General features: G+C 38.0%; 1 long non-coding RNA gene across 1 annotated transcript in view; it reads right to left on the bottom strand.

Annotated features, from left to right (window-relative positions):
* Positions 1-2,996: 2,996 nt before the first annotated feature.
* The window catches only part of LOC134807098 (uncharacterized), a 69,323-nt gene continuing 54,065 nt past the window's right edge, over positions 2,997-18,254 (bottom strand). The window contains exons 2-3 of the long non-coding RNA XR_010146735.1: positions 3,217-3,289; positions 2,997-3,105 (exon numbers count right to left, since the gene is read on the bottom strand). This is a non-coding gene — a long non-coding RNA (uncharacterized LOC134807098). The remainder of the gene's footprint in view (positions 3,106-3,216; positions 3,290-18,254) is intronic.

Here is an 18,254-nt window from a genome sequence, read left to right as displayed (position 1 = left end):
TAAACCAGAGATAAATTCTAGAGAGATGCTCATCTCAGAATATCTGCTCTTTACAAACCTGATGGAATACCAGTGTTTGACTAAATTAGAGAAAGCATGGTGTTCTGCCTCATGTTCAGTCCTTGCATAACCATCCTGAGTTCCAGCAGACCCTCCAAGTCTGGGTCCGCCGAAAGACTCTTTTATAGTTACAACCCCTTTGTAGAAATTCCGTTATAAAATACTGAGAATCTTAAGGCAGTTAAGTTGTCAGATGAGCTTTAGAGATTTAGAGGATCTTGGATCCTACCTTTCTATCATTTTCTTTCCATTCTTACATTATCAGTAGAAACAAAATCTGTTCTGCCAATCTTCATAAACTGCTACTAGTTTATCTTGCCAATTAATAACCATTAAATGTTCTTGTAACTTAACAGTACAGGAGTCACTAATGTCATCAGTAAAAATAACCCATCATTTTGCCACGTCAATGCATGGCCCATCAGCCAACTGAATCTCCACCGCAGATCAGTATCTAAACCCATGGGTACCATGCTCTTCGGAACAGCTTTGTGCAAATGATACAGAGATCTCAACTAAACCCTGTAGGTGAGTGATATAAAAGCAGCATTGTAAAACAATTACAGAAATGAAAGCCTAAGTTAAATTACTCTCAAGCCCAACATGTTCCTACAAGTAATTTGCAGAAGGCTAAGCAAGACTATGAGCATAAATATGCTCTATAAAGTTATTCAAGTGAAACAGAAAGGCCATTTTCTGGCCTAAAGCAGTGTATAATTAAATGGTAGAAAGTGAATGAACAAATTAAAAACTAGATACTACATAAAAAGAAAACCTAAGTATAGCTAAATACAATTACTCATCCTTCAGCTCTCAACTCAAATACCAGTTCTTCAGCCAAGTTTTCCTGACCACAATCAGTGCGTTCTTGCTCTCAGAAAACTGTTATGACCTCCTTCATCTGGTATTCCCAGTTGTTAAGTTTTATATGTATGCAGGATTACTTGATTAATGTCTACCCCTGCACTGGCCTGTAATCTCCATGCAAGTGGAATCCATGCCTGGTTTTTGCTCACTATTGAACCCTCAATATCTAGTCTAATCCCAGCACCTACTAATATATCTCAATATATATTTATGAATAAATGATTAACTGTAAAATGTCTCCATTATGTTTTTATCACCAGTTATAACTTTGAAAAAGTATGGAAAGAATACACTAGTGGACTAATACTAACATTAGGAAATCATATGTGATGGTTAATATTATGTGCCAACTTGACTGAGCTAAGGGATGCCCAGATAGCTGGTAAAACATTATTTCTCCGTGCATCTGTGAGTGTGTTTCCAAAAGAGACTATCATTAGAATCAGCAGACTGTGTAAAAAAGATCTGCCCTCACCAATGAGGGTGGGCACCATTCAATGCCTGAACAGTCAGAGCCTGAAAAGAATTAAAATGTGGAGGAAAGGTGAGTCCTCTGTCTTCTTGAGCTGGAACATTCATCTTCTCTTGCCCTCGGACATCTCAGGCCTTCTGACTCAGGACTTATACCAGCACCCTACCCAACCCTTCCCATCCTCTGTTTCTCAGGCCTTCAGAATCAGATTGAATTATACCAAATACTTTCTTTGTTCTCCACTTTGCAGATGGCAGATAGTGGGACATACCAGCCTTGCAATTGCATAAGCCAATTTCATATATATATATTATATATATTGGGTGGTTTGTTATGTAGCAACTGGAATTGGAACAGCTACCATATAAGGAAAAGTAGATTGGTTACACATTTTATTATTGTTTAAAATTTTAATACATATAATGTATATATATTAAATTATATAATTTATAATATATAATTTATATATTATATATTTATATATACAATTATATGAAATATATTGTATATAATAAATTATATATAATAATTTAATATAAGTCTATATATAAATGTTATATTTATATATGTATAGAGATATACACACACACGCATATATCTCCATCGTATTGGCTCTGTTCCAATAGAAAGCCCCAATTAATACATCCTGAAAACACCACTCCCCTCTCTCTTTGCCTGTATGTCCTGAGCATCCTAAAACGTGGATTAAAAATACCTAACCATTTGTATAGACATTGTATAGAAATACAAAGAAAAAATTTAAACAATAATAAAATGTCTAACCAATCTACTTTTCCTTATATGGTAGCTGTTCCAATTCCTATTGCTATATAACAAACTACCCAAAACTTAAAAGCATAAGCAACATGATTATATCATGCACAGGTTCTTGAGGTCAGGAATTCAGACAAAGCAGAGTGCACTTGGCTGTTTCTGCTCCAAGAAATTTACAACCTCAGCTGGAAAGACTAGAAGGTTGGAGGTGACTCAATTCCTTGGAGCCAGAATCATGCAGAGGCAACTTCACTTGCATATTTGGCCATTGGTGCTGGTTGTTGACTAGAACCTCAGCTGGGCAGTTGGCTGAAAACCTACCAGTAGACGCTCAAAGTGCCCTCTTAAAGTGGGCTAATTTGCATTTCCTCACATCGGGGTATCTGAGCTCTAAGAATGAGCATCAAAAAAAAAAAAAAAAAATCCAGGCAGGAGCTATAGCATCTTCTATGATTCCCCTTCAAAAGTCACATGGCCTGGCTGCACAGTCCCTAGCCCATCCAGATTCAAGGCCACTCTTGACCCTAGCACTTAGTGGGAAGAGTATTAAACTCATGGTGCAGGTTGGGAAATGCTGCTGTGGCATTTTTGGAATACAAAATCTTCCACATTTTGCTTCAGTTACCAAAGAAGCAAATATTAACTATTAACCAAAATGTGCAAAGTAAAACAATAAGATGATTTTTATCTGCCAAAATAACTGAAAAATGACAACATCAGCAAGAATTCTATTACAAATGCTGATAGGAATGAGTATTAGTTATCTATTGATGTGTAACAAATTACCCCCCAAATGTAGCAAATTAAATATTTATTATCTTACCGTGTCTGCAGGACACGAATCCAGGAATGGCTTCATTGGGTGGTCCTGGCTCATCAGCTCTCATGAGGAGGCCATCAAGAGGTTGGCCAGGGCTGCAGTCACTGGAAAGCTGGGTGAGGAATGAAGGATCTGTTTGCAAAATGGCTCACGCTTACAGTTGTTGACTGGAGAACTCAAGACCTTGCTGGCTCTTGGCAGGAGCCTTCTGTTCCTCACTCACCACAAGGACCGCTCCTCAAGGATGCTTAAACGTTCTCATGATATGGCAGCTGGCTTCTCCCAGGGCAGGAGATCTAAGAGGAAGCAAAGCAGGTGCCATCATGGCCTTTATGACCAGTCTGTGTTTCTGTAACCACATGTTGGTTTACATAGGTTGATGCTATTCATTAGGAAAAGGACTACACGAGGGCATAAACACCAAGAGGTAGGTATGTTTGGCATAAGCACCAAAAAGTTGGCAGAGTCACTTTGGATAGCAATTTTACACCTTGTATCAAAAGACTTAAAAACGTTTTATTGCACATATATATATAAAATCTCCAGGGTAGGCAGATTCTAGAAATGGAAAGCTCATGGTTTCTGTGGTTTACAGGGGATGAGGAAAAGGCAGAATGAACAGTGACACTTGAATGGGTATGGAGAAGGGAGGCAGCAGAATATATTTCTGAGGACTTGAAAATGTTTAAAATTAGATAGTGGTGATGGTTGCATAACTTTGTGAATAAACTTTAAAAACAGCTGAACTGGAAAAAATGTTTTATAGCGCAAAGTTAGCATTCGAAAATGTTTTTGTCGCAGGAATTGTTACCAGCCATGAATCCATACGGGTCCGAGGCAACCTCAATTCTTGCCTCCTCAGAAGAGTTCAACTGAGAGGGATAAGGCAAAAAGGAGAGGCCGAGGCAAGTTTTAGAGCAGAAGTGAAAGTTTATTAAAAATCTTTAGAACAGGAATGAAAGGAAGGAAAGAACACTCGGAAGAAGACAAAGCAGGCGAGTTGAGAGATCAAGTGCCCCATTTGACCTTTGAGGTAGGGTTTTATATGTTGGCATACTTCCGAGGCCTTCCGTCCCTTCTCCTCTGATTCTTCCTTGGAGGTGGGCTGTCCGCGTGCGCAATGGCCTGCTAGCACTTGAGAGGTGAACATGCGCAGTGTTTTTACTGGAGTTACATGCACGCTCACTTGAAGTGTTCTTCCCTTACCAGTCAAATATACTTAGGAGGCCATATACCAATTAACCTCTGCCATTTGGCCTCTTAATGGGCATGCTTGTGCCCACTCACCCAAATCCTTAGATCTTACTGGGAACCTGCTGATCACCAGTTTCAGGTGTTTTCTATCTATTAGGAGGCTGCCTTTCCCTGACACCAGCTGTGACCAATTATTTTAGAGAACTAGTGTAACAACGGTCTGACCACCGCATGATGGTCACCTGACATTCCTGGTGGGGGTGGGGGGCCTCTCCTGCCCTGCTCATGCCTGACTAGCTACCTACCGTAACAGAATGATTAAATGAATAAATAACCCAGTAGTTCCAATTCTAGAAATCAACTCAGAGGAAACAATGAGGTGAAGATGACAAAAATGTATATATCTAGATGGTCATTACCCATTATTTGTAACAAAGATGAAGTGGAAATTGAACCAAATGTCCAAATAAAGAAGTAATTAAATAAATTATAACACATTATATCCTGATTATTTTGCAGCTATTAAAAATTAAATGTTCAAAAAATTTTAATGATATGGTCCTGATACAATGTTAAGTGAAAAACAAATAAAGAAAAATATATAATTAAATATGATTCCAATCAGTTGTATTCATATGGCAGAATAAAGAATTCTGGAAGGAAATATAATACAGTTAACAATAGTTGTTTCCAGGTTGTGAGTTATAGGTAGTTTTTCTTCCATCTTTCTGCTTCTCTGTACTTTCATGTTGTTGATATTGCCACTGTGTTGTTTTATAATTGGAAATATAATTTAAATGTTCATTTATTACTTTTCCTCCCAGTGCACTTTCTTTTTACCAACTCATGCAGGCCTGTACAACTTTGGCACTAGGTCATAACTAAACTTCTGCATTTTCCTATCATGTTAATATTGAAATAATATGCATATGGAGAAACTATATTCCTTATCCTAAGATCTACAATGACTAGAAGGTCATCAATATACACAGCAACTTATCAGACTATATTTTTGCTGTCATAAATCTGATTTTATTTGCACATCACAAAACTTGCAACTTAAATCACAGCAATCACTGCTTGAGTAAATATCAGATGATATTACTGCTTGAGTAATATCATTTGAAGACAAACAGATCTTTTCATTTCGGTTTTACTTCTTTTTCTTTTTCCTTCCTTTAGGTAAATCTAGTGAGTCAAGACTTCACAAAAATTAGTCTGGTGTTTTATCTCCTAGCAATTCTGAAGTTAAGTTGCCTGTTGTGTTTACATATAGGAACACTAAAGTCTTTCACTTAGAAATTCTAAGTGTTGTTACAAATGGTTTATTAAGCCACATATTCCTGCATGGAAATGAAATAACTCGATTACATTAGGTAACACGAACAAGAATTAAATGACCAACAAAATTTCCAAAGCAAATTCTGAAAATGCCTGGAAAGAGAAGTGTTTTTCCTGAAAAGACAGGCTTCTTTCATCAGGAGCCTTGAATATTCTTCTCCTGTTTTGCAAATAACCACAAATGTAAGAAAGAACTTGAATCTTTGCACTAAAATACCCAACATGTCCAAAATTATCTGTACAACAAAGAAAATTTCAATTCTCTTAAAAATAAAAGTTATCTTGATCTATTACACTTTAATGACTATTCTCCGTTCTTCTTTAAAAATTTATCAAATAAAAGTCTACTCCTATGTATCCACCTTGTTTGAAATAAAATGTGCTTTAAACCAGAACAAAGTTAAAAAGAAATTATAATAAGGACAAGACCAGTAAAATGTTTTTCATACATTCATTTTGAGGTCTTTAATATCTTCTCTCTCCCATCATTAAGCTCAGAAACACAAATCCAGTCAAATATTATATTAATGGAAATGTTCTTCCAGGGTTGGTTTGTAATCTAATAAAACTATTAGAGTTTTTATAAAACAACTTAAAATTTTCCCCCAAAGAAAGACGAAAACGACATACTTAGTAACAAATGCCCAATGAGAGATTGTCTTTTCTTTAGAAATGTAATTCCCCACTTAAATAAAGAGTAAGAACTGAGGAAGTGATAAAAATCCTCTTCTCTATAGTCTTTTTATGTCTTCAAATATAAGAATGGAGTATTCTTAAGACAGTGGAGCTAAAAACAGGCTATTTATTGGCACATTAGCAAGTTACCCAAAAGCTTTCTGGCAAATTGCCCACCATATAAGGAAAATGTGTGGATTTTGCTACAAATCCTACCATCAACTAATGTGTTATGAACAGAAGGCCTCATTTGGGTTCAAGACATAGTATAAATCAATCATTTACACTTACAATTCCAAATTGCATTTCTGACAAATCAACACCTTAAGATGCACAAGTTATTCCTAGAAAATATAAAAACCTATTATTTTAGAAGCATTTGAATAAACAGATTTAAGTTTTCTCTACTCCTTTAAAAGCAAATCACAGAAATTTTTAAATTTATCTCCCATCATTCTATTTTAAAAGTATATTATATATCTTTAATTCAAATAATACACTATGTTAAAAAAAAAACAGTTAAAAGCTATCCAGAGAGTGATGCTGCCTGTCTTCCCATACATTATAGATTTTCCAAATATTATCTGTGTTTCTTCATAAACAGCCCCTTTACCCATCCCAGAGGCAAAAGGATTTAGCAGTTAACAGCACAGACTGTGTCATCAGTTTGCCTGATTGGATCGAGGCTGTGCCACATGCCACGGAAAAGTTACACAACTGCTCATTGCCTCAGTTTTCCGATCTATAAAATGGGTGAGGTATGTACAATTACACCAATATGGGAATGATTACATTTTACATACCTCATTAAGAGTTTTTCCAAGGAGTAAATAAGTAATATAATTATGGTAAAAGACAGAAAAGCATCTGGCACATCATAGTGCTATGTTTTGGGTTTTTTTTTTGTTTTGTTTTTTGTTTTTGTAGAGACAGGTTTCACCATGTTGTTCTTTTCTAATCATTTCTGTCCTCATTGCCACAACTTGAATCCAAGAATATTTCATTCCCCTAAAGCTGCTAAATCAGTCTCCCAACTGGTCTCCCTAGCTTCTTGCTTCTCCGCATCTAAAGCACACCTTTTTTCCAAGAAATTAATAAGTAAATTTATTCATTCACAAGTCTCTTGCTCAAATAACTTCAACAGTTTCTAATTTCTCTGGGAAAAAAAAATAAGAGCAACCATTTCATCTTTATAGCCTCCCATAATTTAGTGGTAACATGTCACTCCTAACATTGTCTTTCCCTGCCCCACTTAAATCAATCAGGCTGTGTCCTTCTCTCCTTGAGCTTCATGCCCGTGTCCTTCTCCCAACACTCAGCTGTCCTGCTTCTCCTTCTGGAATGTCCTCTCACCAACCACTCTGTCGACCCAACTCCTATTCATTCCTAAAGACCAAGTCCCAATTCATTCATAAAGCCTTCCTGTATTACCACAAACCCACGCCGATCTGACTTACCCCACACATATATACTAAAATTCCTTCTCTAGTGGGCCCATTTGGGTCCTTTGCTATGTATCTCCCTGAATTTTAGCGTTTTGGTGTAGAATTCTCCTGTAAACATAAGAGTCCTTCATGCTTAATTTTTAGCATCTCCTCATTTCCCCCCACGAACAATTACCCTGTTTCTCTGAGGATTACAACTATGTTTTACTCCTCTTTTGTCAGAGCCACAGCTGAGCACATAACAAGTACTACATGGAATTGATCTGAATATTTATGATCCCTGTCTAGGCAGATGCCATCCTATTAGCATCTTTCAGATAAGGCAGTGTCTTGGAGCTGAAAAAAGTGGAGTAATTCTCTGCTGGGGAGTTCACAAAAAAGGGCACAAAATTAGTTTGTTGATTATCCCAGGTTTGTATCTGGGGCCTAAGGAAAACAACGGGGCCTCAGGAAAATAATAGCGCAAACATGGGAACTGGGAGCTCAGGCAGCTGTCATGGTGTCCTATAGGGAATTACTAATGGAATAGATTTCACCTGTTAAAAACCTGTCAGAGGGGTGAGGCTTGACTCCAGCAGTGACATGGTGACTATTTTAACTTTCTCCTGTCAAATGGCTTGGTTTAGAATGTCTTGGTTTTTTTCCTCCCAGTAATTGGGTCTGTTTGATTGAAGGAAGGAATCACTTTATTGTTGTGGAGGTGGCACCTTGGAGTTCTGCCCATGCCCTGACCTCAGGCCCCTTGGAATGGCAGGGGAAAGTTCCACCCCAATCACTCCGGCCCCTCCACTGTCCCAGAAAGGCAGGTATTCTCTAACATCTGCAGCCTCAAGGATGGAGACACAACACTTCCCTCCCTTCTGAAAGCCTCTCTCCATTGTCTCCCCACCTCAGTACCCTCCTCAGCTCTTTTCCAATCTCAACCATAAGCTCCCTCCCCACCACCTTGCAGTTGTCTTTCCTGTGTTTGCTGGTACTATTCACAATGTAGGAGAGTTACATATTTATTACCACTCAACAGACAGTTCCTTGAGGTCAAAAATGATAGTTTTTTTCATCTGTGTACCCCTAGAAATGCCTTACACATTGTACATTCTTTCTGTTTGTTTGTTTCTGGAGATCCTAGTCTCACTGTATCGCCCAGGCTGGAGGGCAGTGGCACTATCTCAGCTCACTGCAACCTCCACCTCCCGGGTTCAAGCAATTCTCCTGCCTCAGCCTCCCAAGTAGCTGGTATTACAGGCATGCACCACAGCATCCGGCTAATTTTTTTGTATTTTTAGTAGAGATGGGGTTTCACTGTGTTGGCCAGGCTAATCTCAAACTCCTGACCTCAAGTGATCCACCTGCCTCAGCCTCCCAAAGTGCTGGGATTACAGGCATTAGCCACTACACCTGGCCACATCTTGATAAACAAATAAGTAAATCAACAAATAAAAGAATGAGAGGATGAATGCATTCTTCAACATTTGTCATTTTAGAGAGAAAACTGCTATTTCTCAACACTGCTGGGACGGAGGGCTCTGGCAAGTAGGGTGAACTGATGATACTAAATGCAGCCCTCTCACTGACCATAAGCACAGAGCAAAGCTGCCTGCAGACACCAGATTACACATTCAGAAAACCAGGGGCACCTCTAGGAGATACACAAGTGCTGATCCCCCGCTCATAACAGAAGGACTTCTCAAGGAACTAAAATCTCTTTCTAACCATAGTTAGGGAATAAGTAACCGGGCACTGGTGATGTTTCTCATTTAAGATATTTTACCCTAGAATGGGATTTCCTGCTTAGGTGGTAAGCTGTTTGGGAAATGACTGCAACAATATTCTGTGCAGCAGAAAGCCCGTTATCACCTCAGAGATAATAGCAATGCCACCTCCAAAGGTAGCAATAAGAAGTTAGTTTAAACTCTTATGAAAGGACTGAGATTAAAGACAAAAATAACAGCAATCTTTGGGGGAAATCTGTTCCACAACCTTGAATAAGGGAAAGAGAAAAGATAGCAGGTCGTATCTCTATGGATTACTAGTCTCTACAGTCAATGATTTGAAGTGCAGCAATGGTGTTTTATCCTTATCAATGAATTAATTCTTACATTATACATAGGCCTAAATTTAAAAAAAAAAACAGTTGGGTTTTATAATGAAGAGAAGGGAAGACTGCTGCCAAGAAGTAAGGACCTGATTCTTTCCCACTTACTAGTTTGCTCAATGTTTCTCAGAAATCATGTTTAGGAACTTCTCATCTGATGCCCCTACTCAGAAAATACAATTGACTTTTGTGCTTTCAAACAACAGACATCTGATCAATGTCAAAGAAATTAATAAGTCTAGCAATACTGACAAGCCTAAATTATAGAAACAAATTAATGGTATTTCAAACCCTACCATTTGCATGTATTTCTTCATTTTTCCATGAACTAAGAGATTTAATGTTTAAAAGTTTTTTAATATTTTAACTTAGAACATATAGAACCAATAGCAAAGTACAAATATAATACACACTGTTCATCTTCAATCCAAAACACTCCCTAAAATGAAATATATCTATAAATATATAGATATAAAATCTTCTTTGATTATAACAAAAATACATTTGGTGTTTGGTGTTGTTACTATGTCTTACAGGTTAGAAAGCTTAGGTGCAGAATTACTAAGCACAATGTGCAAAGTCATATAGTTCACATGCAGTAAAACTCACATTCGAACTTTTCACTCTTGAATTAATAAAATGCAAGTACGGCTGCGAGTGGTGGCTCATGCCTGTAATCCCAGCATTTTGGGAGGCCAAGGCGGGTGGATCGCCTGAGGGCAGGAGTTCAAGACCAGGCTGGCCAACATGGTGAAACCCCATCTCTACTAAAAATAACAAAAACTAGCCGGGCATGGTGGCAGGTGCCTGTAATCCCACCTACTTGGGAGGCTGAGGCAGGAGAATCGCTTGAACCCAGGAGGTGGAGGTTGCAGTGAGCCGAGATCATGCCATTGCACTCCAGCCGGGGCAACAAGAGCGAAACTCCATCTCAAAAAATAATAATAATAATAAAATGCAAGTAAATATTGAGATCTGGTTGATGAATAAATCAACTTTTATTGGCCAGGCACAGTGGCTCATGCCTGTAATCCTAGCACTTTGGGAGGCTGAGGTGGGTGGATTGTCTGAGCTCAGGAGTTCAAGACCAGTGTGGGCAATGTGGAGAAACCCTGTCTCTACCAAAAATGCAAAAACATTAGCCGGACATAGTGGTGCCTACCTGTAGTCTCAGCTACTCCAGAGGCTGAGGCCTAAGAATTGCTTGAACCCAGGAGGCAGAGGTTGCAGTGAGCTGAGACTGTGCCACTACACTCCAGCCTGGGTGACAAAGTGAGACTCTGTCTCAAAAAAAAAAAAAAATCAACTTTTATTCAACTATGATATTATTCAAATATTCTAGGGTTTTTTCCTCAAAATAAATAAGCACATGATTCATCATAAATGTTACAAACGACATCAACAAAGCTCTCTAAATGATGTGAAAAAGCAAATAAGCTGAAAGAAAGATTTTCCAACAGCAATAATAACAACAAAAAGTATCTCCCTTTGAGTGGTATTTCCAAAGCTTATTGCTTTGAGTAGTAAACTGTGCTTTTCAGAACACCAGTTTTAAAGGATGTTGAGATATTATGTGGGAATAAAAAGAACTCAACAGAAATCCTTTGCTTCCTATACACTAACAATGAACAATCCCAGAAGGATATTAGAAAAACAATTATATTTACAATAGAATCAAAAGAGGATAAAATGCTTAGTAATAAACTTAACTATGCAGGTGAAAACTTGTACACTGAAAACAAAATGTTACTGAAAGAAATTAAAGACGATATTAATGATATGGTTTGACTGTGTCCCCACCCAAATCTCACCTTGAATTGTAATAATCCCCATGTGTCAAGGGCAAGGCCAGGTGGAGATAATTGAATCATGGGGGCGGTTTCTCCCATACTGTTCTTGTGGTAGTGAATAAGTCTCAGGAGATATGATGGTTTTATGAATGGGAGTTCGCCCACACACACTCTCTTGCCTGCTGCCATGTAAGACGTGACTTTGCTCCCCATTCACTTTCTGCCATGATTGTGAGGCCTCCCCAGCCATGTGGAACTGTGAGTCCATTATACCTCTTTTCTTTATAAATTACCCAGTCTCAGATGTGTGTTTATTACCAGCATGAGAACAGATTAATACAATCAGCAAGTGAAAGACAATTCATGTTTATGAATTGGAACAATCAATATTGTTAAAATGTCATTACTACCCAAAGCAATCTACAGATTTAATGCAATTCCTATCAAAATCCTAATGGGATTTTCTGAAGAATTAGGAACAACCATGTTAAAATTCATATGGAATCTCAAAAGACCCCAAACAAAAAAATCAATCTTGAAAGAAAAGAACGAAGTTGTAGGTTTCACAATTCCTGTTTCAAAACTTACTATAAATCTACCGTAATCAAAACAGTGTGGTATTTGCATAAAGACAGGCATATAAAGAGCCCAGAAACAAACCCTTACATATATAGTCAAATGATTTGGACAAAGGTGCCAAGGCCATTTGATGGGGAAAGAACAATCTTTTCAACAAATGATGCAAGGAAAGCGCGATGTCCACATGCAAAGGAATGAAGTTGGACCCTTACCTTACACCACAGACAAAAGTTAATTCAAAATGGATCAAAGATCTAAACATAAAATCTAGAACTACAAAGCTCCTAAGAAAACATAAAGGAAAAGCTTGATGACATTGGATTTGGCAATGATTTCTTAGATATGACACCAAAAACAGGCAACAAAAGAAATACAGATAAACAAGACTACATCAAAATTTAAAATTACTGTGCATCAAAGGACAGAATCAACAAAAAGGCAATCTAAGTAATGGGAAAAGTCATCTGCAAATCATAAATATCCAGAACATATAAGGAACTCCTACAATTGAACAAGAAAAAAAAATTTAAAATAAGCAAAGGACTTGAACAGATATTTCTCCAAAGAAATTACACAAATGGCCAGGAAGTACATGAAAACATGTTAGACATCACTAATTAGTAAGTAAATGCATGTCAAAACCACGACGAGATACACCTTACACCCTTTGGGATGGCTACTATTAAACAAAGATGCAAACACAAAATAACAAGTATTGGTAAGGATTTGGAGAAACTGGAACTCTTGTGCACTGTTAGAGCAATGTAAAGTGACACAGCCACTATGGAACGCAGTATGGCAGTTCTACAAAATATTAAACAGGATTACCAGATGACGCAGCAATTCTACCTCTGTGTATATACCCAAAAAATTAAAAGCAGGTTCTCTTTCATAGGATGTTTGTACACACATGTTCATAGTTGCATTTTTCATGATAGCCAATAGTTAGGAGCAACCCAAGCGCCCATTGATGGGTGAATGGATAAACAAAATGCAGTACATACAAATGAGGGAGTATTATTCCACCTTAAAAAGAAAGAACATTCTGACAGATGCTACAACATAGATGAACCTTGAGGACATCATACTAAGTGAAAGAAGCCAGTCACAAAAGGACAAATACTGCATGACTCCACTTACATGACGTGCCTAGAACAGTCAAACTGATAGAGCCAGAAAGTACAATCATAGTTGCTGGAGGTGAGGGGAGAGAAATGAGAAGTTATAATTCAATGGGTATAGTTTCTGTTTTACAAGATCAAGAGTCCTGGAGATGGATGGTGGTGATGATTGCGCAACAATATGAATGTACTTAATGCCATTAAACTGTACACTTAAAAATGATTAAGACATTATGTGTATTTCACCCCCAATTAAAAATAATAATAAAGTAAAAAGAAAAAGAATTCAGTTAGCAAGATTGCTTGGGAAATACAAGATTACACTAAGAAAAACTGATATTTTTATTAAAAGATTTCTTGTTATGCCTGTGACTCTGCAAAAGAGAGACAGTATACATAGTGTTTTTCAACCTTCTTTTGTCCACACAGCATTTAATTGGCAGTGTTCCCGTCTGTGTTACTATTCTGTGGGAAACTTTTGAAAACATTGCCTTGGGGGATATTGGGGAAATGGCATTCAATCAGAAAGAGAAATTTAATATCTAAAAATAAATTCATTTTATTAATGGAAGAACTGGTACAACATAGGTAAGTAGAGATAGTCACTAAAATGATGAATGATAGAGTAGTATATTGTATTGAAGCAGCCTTGAAATGCTGAAGAATAAGTTATGAAGGACAAGTTCACATGTATGAGTCCTTTGGGATCCAATTAACTTCCCACCATTCTGTGCCATCTACCATTTTCTAAGTGCCTTCCATATATCTCACAAGATGAGGCACATCACCTATGTTATCTAATTTGATTCAATCCTCCCAACAGCCTCATGAGAATTATTTTATGATCACCATTTTCTGGATGAGGAAACTGATGCTAAAAGAGTTTAGCTACCAAGTTACTCAGTACACAAGTGAGGAACTGATCTCTGCCCCATCTATAGACTCCAGAGGCCAAGTGTTCATTCATTACTTTGTGTACCTGAGATCACAGTAGCACTGACATTAGCAGTCACACGTGAACCAAATTCCTAGGCACAATGAGTAAAAAGAACAAAACAATACTTTACATTAATTATTGTTGTGATAAAAAGATAGATGTGCATGAATATTGTAAGTATATATACATGTTTCTACTTTATCCAACATCAGTTTTTTGTTTTTTTGTTTTTGGAGACATAGTTTTGCTCTTGTTGCCCAGGCTGGAGTGCAATGGCATGATCTCGGCTCACTGCAACCTCTGCTTCCTGGATTCAAGCAATGCTCCTGTCTCAGCCTCCTGAGTAACTCCTGCCACTATGCCCGGCTAATTTTTTTGGTATTTTTAGTAGAAACAGGGTTTCACCATGTTGGCCAGGCTGATGTCGAACACCTGACCTCAGGTGATCCACCCACCTCGGCCTCCCAAAGTGCTGGGATTACAGGCATGAGCCACTGCGCCCAGCCCCAACGGTGGTTTTAATTACCATAAATAATGTTTATAACGCAAAAGATAAATGCTTGAGGTGACAGACATCTCATTTACTTTGATGTGACTATTATACATGGTATGCCTCTATCAAAATATACCATATACCCATATGTATACACTTATTATATACCCACAAAAATTAGAAATGAAGAAAAATAATAGGTGAATATGGTATTTTTTCTTTTTAACATTTCAAAGCTGAAAAATCCATCAATCAAAAGATTCAACACTATACCTAACTCAAAAATTTTGAAATTTGCAGTTGAAAGTGAGGTAGTCATTTTCCAAGTTAACTCAGCAATTGTAGAACATACCCAGATATAGATAACAGAGAGATTCAAAATGTCTTCATAGGCCGGGCATGGTGGCTCATGCCTGTATCCCAGCACTTTGGGAGGCCAAGACAAGCAGATCCCTTTGAGCCCAGGAGTTCGAGACCAGCCTGGGGAATACGGCAAGACCCCACCTCTACAAAAAATGCAAAAAAATTAGCCCAGCATGGTGATGTGCACCTGTAGTCCCAGCTACTCAGGAGGCTGTGTTGGGAGGATCACCTGAGCCCAGGAGGCAGAGGTTGCAATGAATTGTGTCCACACCACTGCACTAGAACCTGGGTGAGAGAGTAAGGTCCTGTCTCAAAAAAAAAAAAAAAATGAGAGAGAGTCTTTAGGCCTTCAAATATTTGCCTTATCTGTCCAATTTCTACTAATCCTTCTGACACTTACTAATAATTGTAGTTCTAGAATGTCTTCCTAGTGGAGGTCTTGCACACATATGCATTATTTACAAGAAGCTGATGCAAGATTGGCTTGATGCAAGGCTATCACATGGTCTCTTTTTCTCTGATGCTTGTCTTGGTGTATAACTGGACCTGCAGCATCCTAGAACAGGAGAGAGATGGCTTGCATCCAGTGATACCCTAATAGATGGTAAAAGCTGCAACATTGTGTACCAACACTGAAAATCTCATGACCCAAAGACTGAAGAAGAGTGACCCATAAGACTCACTGGAGGTGAAGCTGACGCAGATAACTACAGACAAAACCCTTCTTCCCCTAGTACCAAGAAAGCTGAGGCTGGTGCTGATTCACAACAGAATTTAGGCTAGTTGTAAATCTCATCTAGGATGTAGTCAGACACCTGTAGAGAAACTATCGAGGATTGTTCCATGGACAATAAAATTTGGGGAGAAAAAATAAAACTTCATATGTCACCTTCCTAATAATGCCTTTTCCTATTTAAAATTATAAAGCCAGTCTCATTTTCCTGGTCTGTTTTTTCTAAATACCACCATCTAATATATATTTTACTTATATTTTTATTGTCTATATCTTTCTTACAGAATGAAAGTTCCATAGAATTTTTTTCTTTTTTGTTCACTGAAACATCCCCATCACAGAGCACAAAAGCATACATAGTAAGCATTCAGTAAATAATTGTGAGTGAAAGAATGAATGGCCATCAATATCATACAGAAATGTTTTATCCAAATGGATGACTATGTTGCATTTGTCTTATGGATTCATAGAACTTACTTCTATTCAGTACAATTTATTGAGCTCCTCAATTGACCAGTCTGGAAGGATAATCTTACAGGTCCCTTTCTATATCCTGCTAAAAGGTATCAGATAAATAAACAAATTAAAAAATAAGTGAGTACAGTAAATCACAGGGGATTAAGAAGCACTCCCAGACAGATGGGTCAGTGTGTCTAAGGGGTTGCCCATTATAATCTGCTGGATCATCATTCACGGTCCCCTGTTGGCCATACGCTGCTGTCTGAATACTCTGGGACGTTCATTTTTCATTCCAGGGATATGATTACTCAGTTTCAGTCTTTGCTGATCGCATTAGTCCATTCTCACACTGCAATAAAGAATTTCCCGAGACTGCGTAATTTACAAAGGAAAGAGGTTTAATTGACTCAGAGTTCCACATGGCTGGGGAGGCCTCAGGAAACTTAACAATCATGGCGGAAGGGGAAGAAGGCATGTCTTACATGGCAGCAGGCAAGAGAGCAAGTGTGTGTTAGCACAGGAAAAACGACCACTTATCAAGCTGTCAGATCTCATGAGAATTCACTCACTATCACAATAGCAGCATGGGGGAAACCACCCCCATAATCCAACCACTTCCCACCAGGTCTCTCCCTAAACTCCTGGGATTATAAATCATGATGAGATTTGGGTGGGGACACAAAGCCTAACCATATCACTGATGCTCTTGCTTTATGAACAGACTTAAAATATTTATATTTCCAGAACAAACTTCTGAGCTTTGGATATATCTTAAACTGTCTATGCAACTTCTCCATTTAGATAGTTAATAAGCATCATGAACTCACACATCCCAAATCAAGCTCTTGGTCCCAGCTGCACCCATACCACACTGATTCTTCCACACTGTTCTGTATTTCAGCAAAGGGCAACCTCAGCCTACCAGATGCTCAGCCCAGAAGCATCAGTTGTCCTTGCCGTTTCACTTAACATCACACTATACTGTCTGAAGACCTATCAGCTCGTCCTTCTAAATACATCCTGAATCTGACCACTTCCACCACGTCAAAGCCACAGTTGCCTCTTTTCTATAGAGATTGCTCATAGGCCTCTCTTTTTCTGCTCCTCATCTTGATATTGCCTAATTTCCACACAGCAGAGTCAATATTTTAAAACAAACCAGGCATGTCCTTCCTCTGTTCAAAACCCTGTAATGGATTCCTGTCTCACCCTGGGTGAAAAAAACAAAATAATCAAAGTGGTCTAAAGTTCCTACACCATCTGCACCACTAGCCGCCCAACCTCCCTGTCTCCTCTCAGACCACTCCTAACCTCAGTCACTCTGCTCCATTCCCATCTGCTTCATCACTTTCCCTGGGCAATGCCCAGAATGCTTCTACAACACCTTGGCACATGTGATTCTTTCACCTGGAGCATCTTTTACCTCTTAATGGCAGGCTGGTTCTGTCCCCTCTTTAGGTCTTGATTCAAATATCTCAAACTTGGAAAGATCTTCTCTGACCACCCTATATAAACCAGGTCTTCTTCCAGTGTTTTTAGTTTTATTTTTTACTATGTGTTTAAAACTGGAAATTGTGTATTGTATTTGCTTGTTTAGTGTCTATGTCACTGCACTAGAAAACAAACTCCATGAGGGTAAGGACTTTGTTCTATTCACCACTTTGTTCCCTAAAATACTGTCTGACACACACAAAAAGCTCAAAAAATATTTTACATGAGTAAATGAACATAATTACCGCTGTAATTATGCACATGATTTACAATTTATGTAATTTACAATTTACTTCATTGCTCTAATTAAATCCTTAAAATTGAGTATTATCATTTTGGTCATAAATGGCCACCGCTGGACATAGGTGAACAATAATTATTCTTTTAAATTATAACACAGCCATTAATCGAAAAAGATATCATTTAATTGCCGCTTGTATACTGCCTTACAATTTAAATGAACCCTTGTTCCAGTGATGTCTTGGTCATTTGGACTGTGAAAGAATCTGAAAAAATAGATCAGTGTCTAAAATCTTGCTAGTCATTGT

This window comes from Pan troglodytes, chromosome 8 (assembly GCF_028858775.2).
Source record: "Pan troglodytes isolate AG18354 chromosome 8, NHGRI_mPanTro3-v2.0_pri, whole genome shotgun sequence".
Taxonomy (NCBI): Eukaryota; Metazoa; Chordata; class Mammalia; order Primates; family Hominidae; genus Pan; species Pan troglodytes.
Note: the sequence above shows the minus strand (reverse complement) of the source record. Positions and strands in the feature narration are given on the sequence as shown.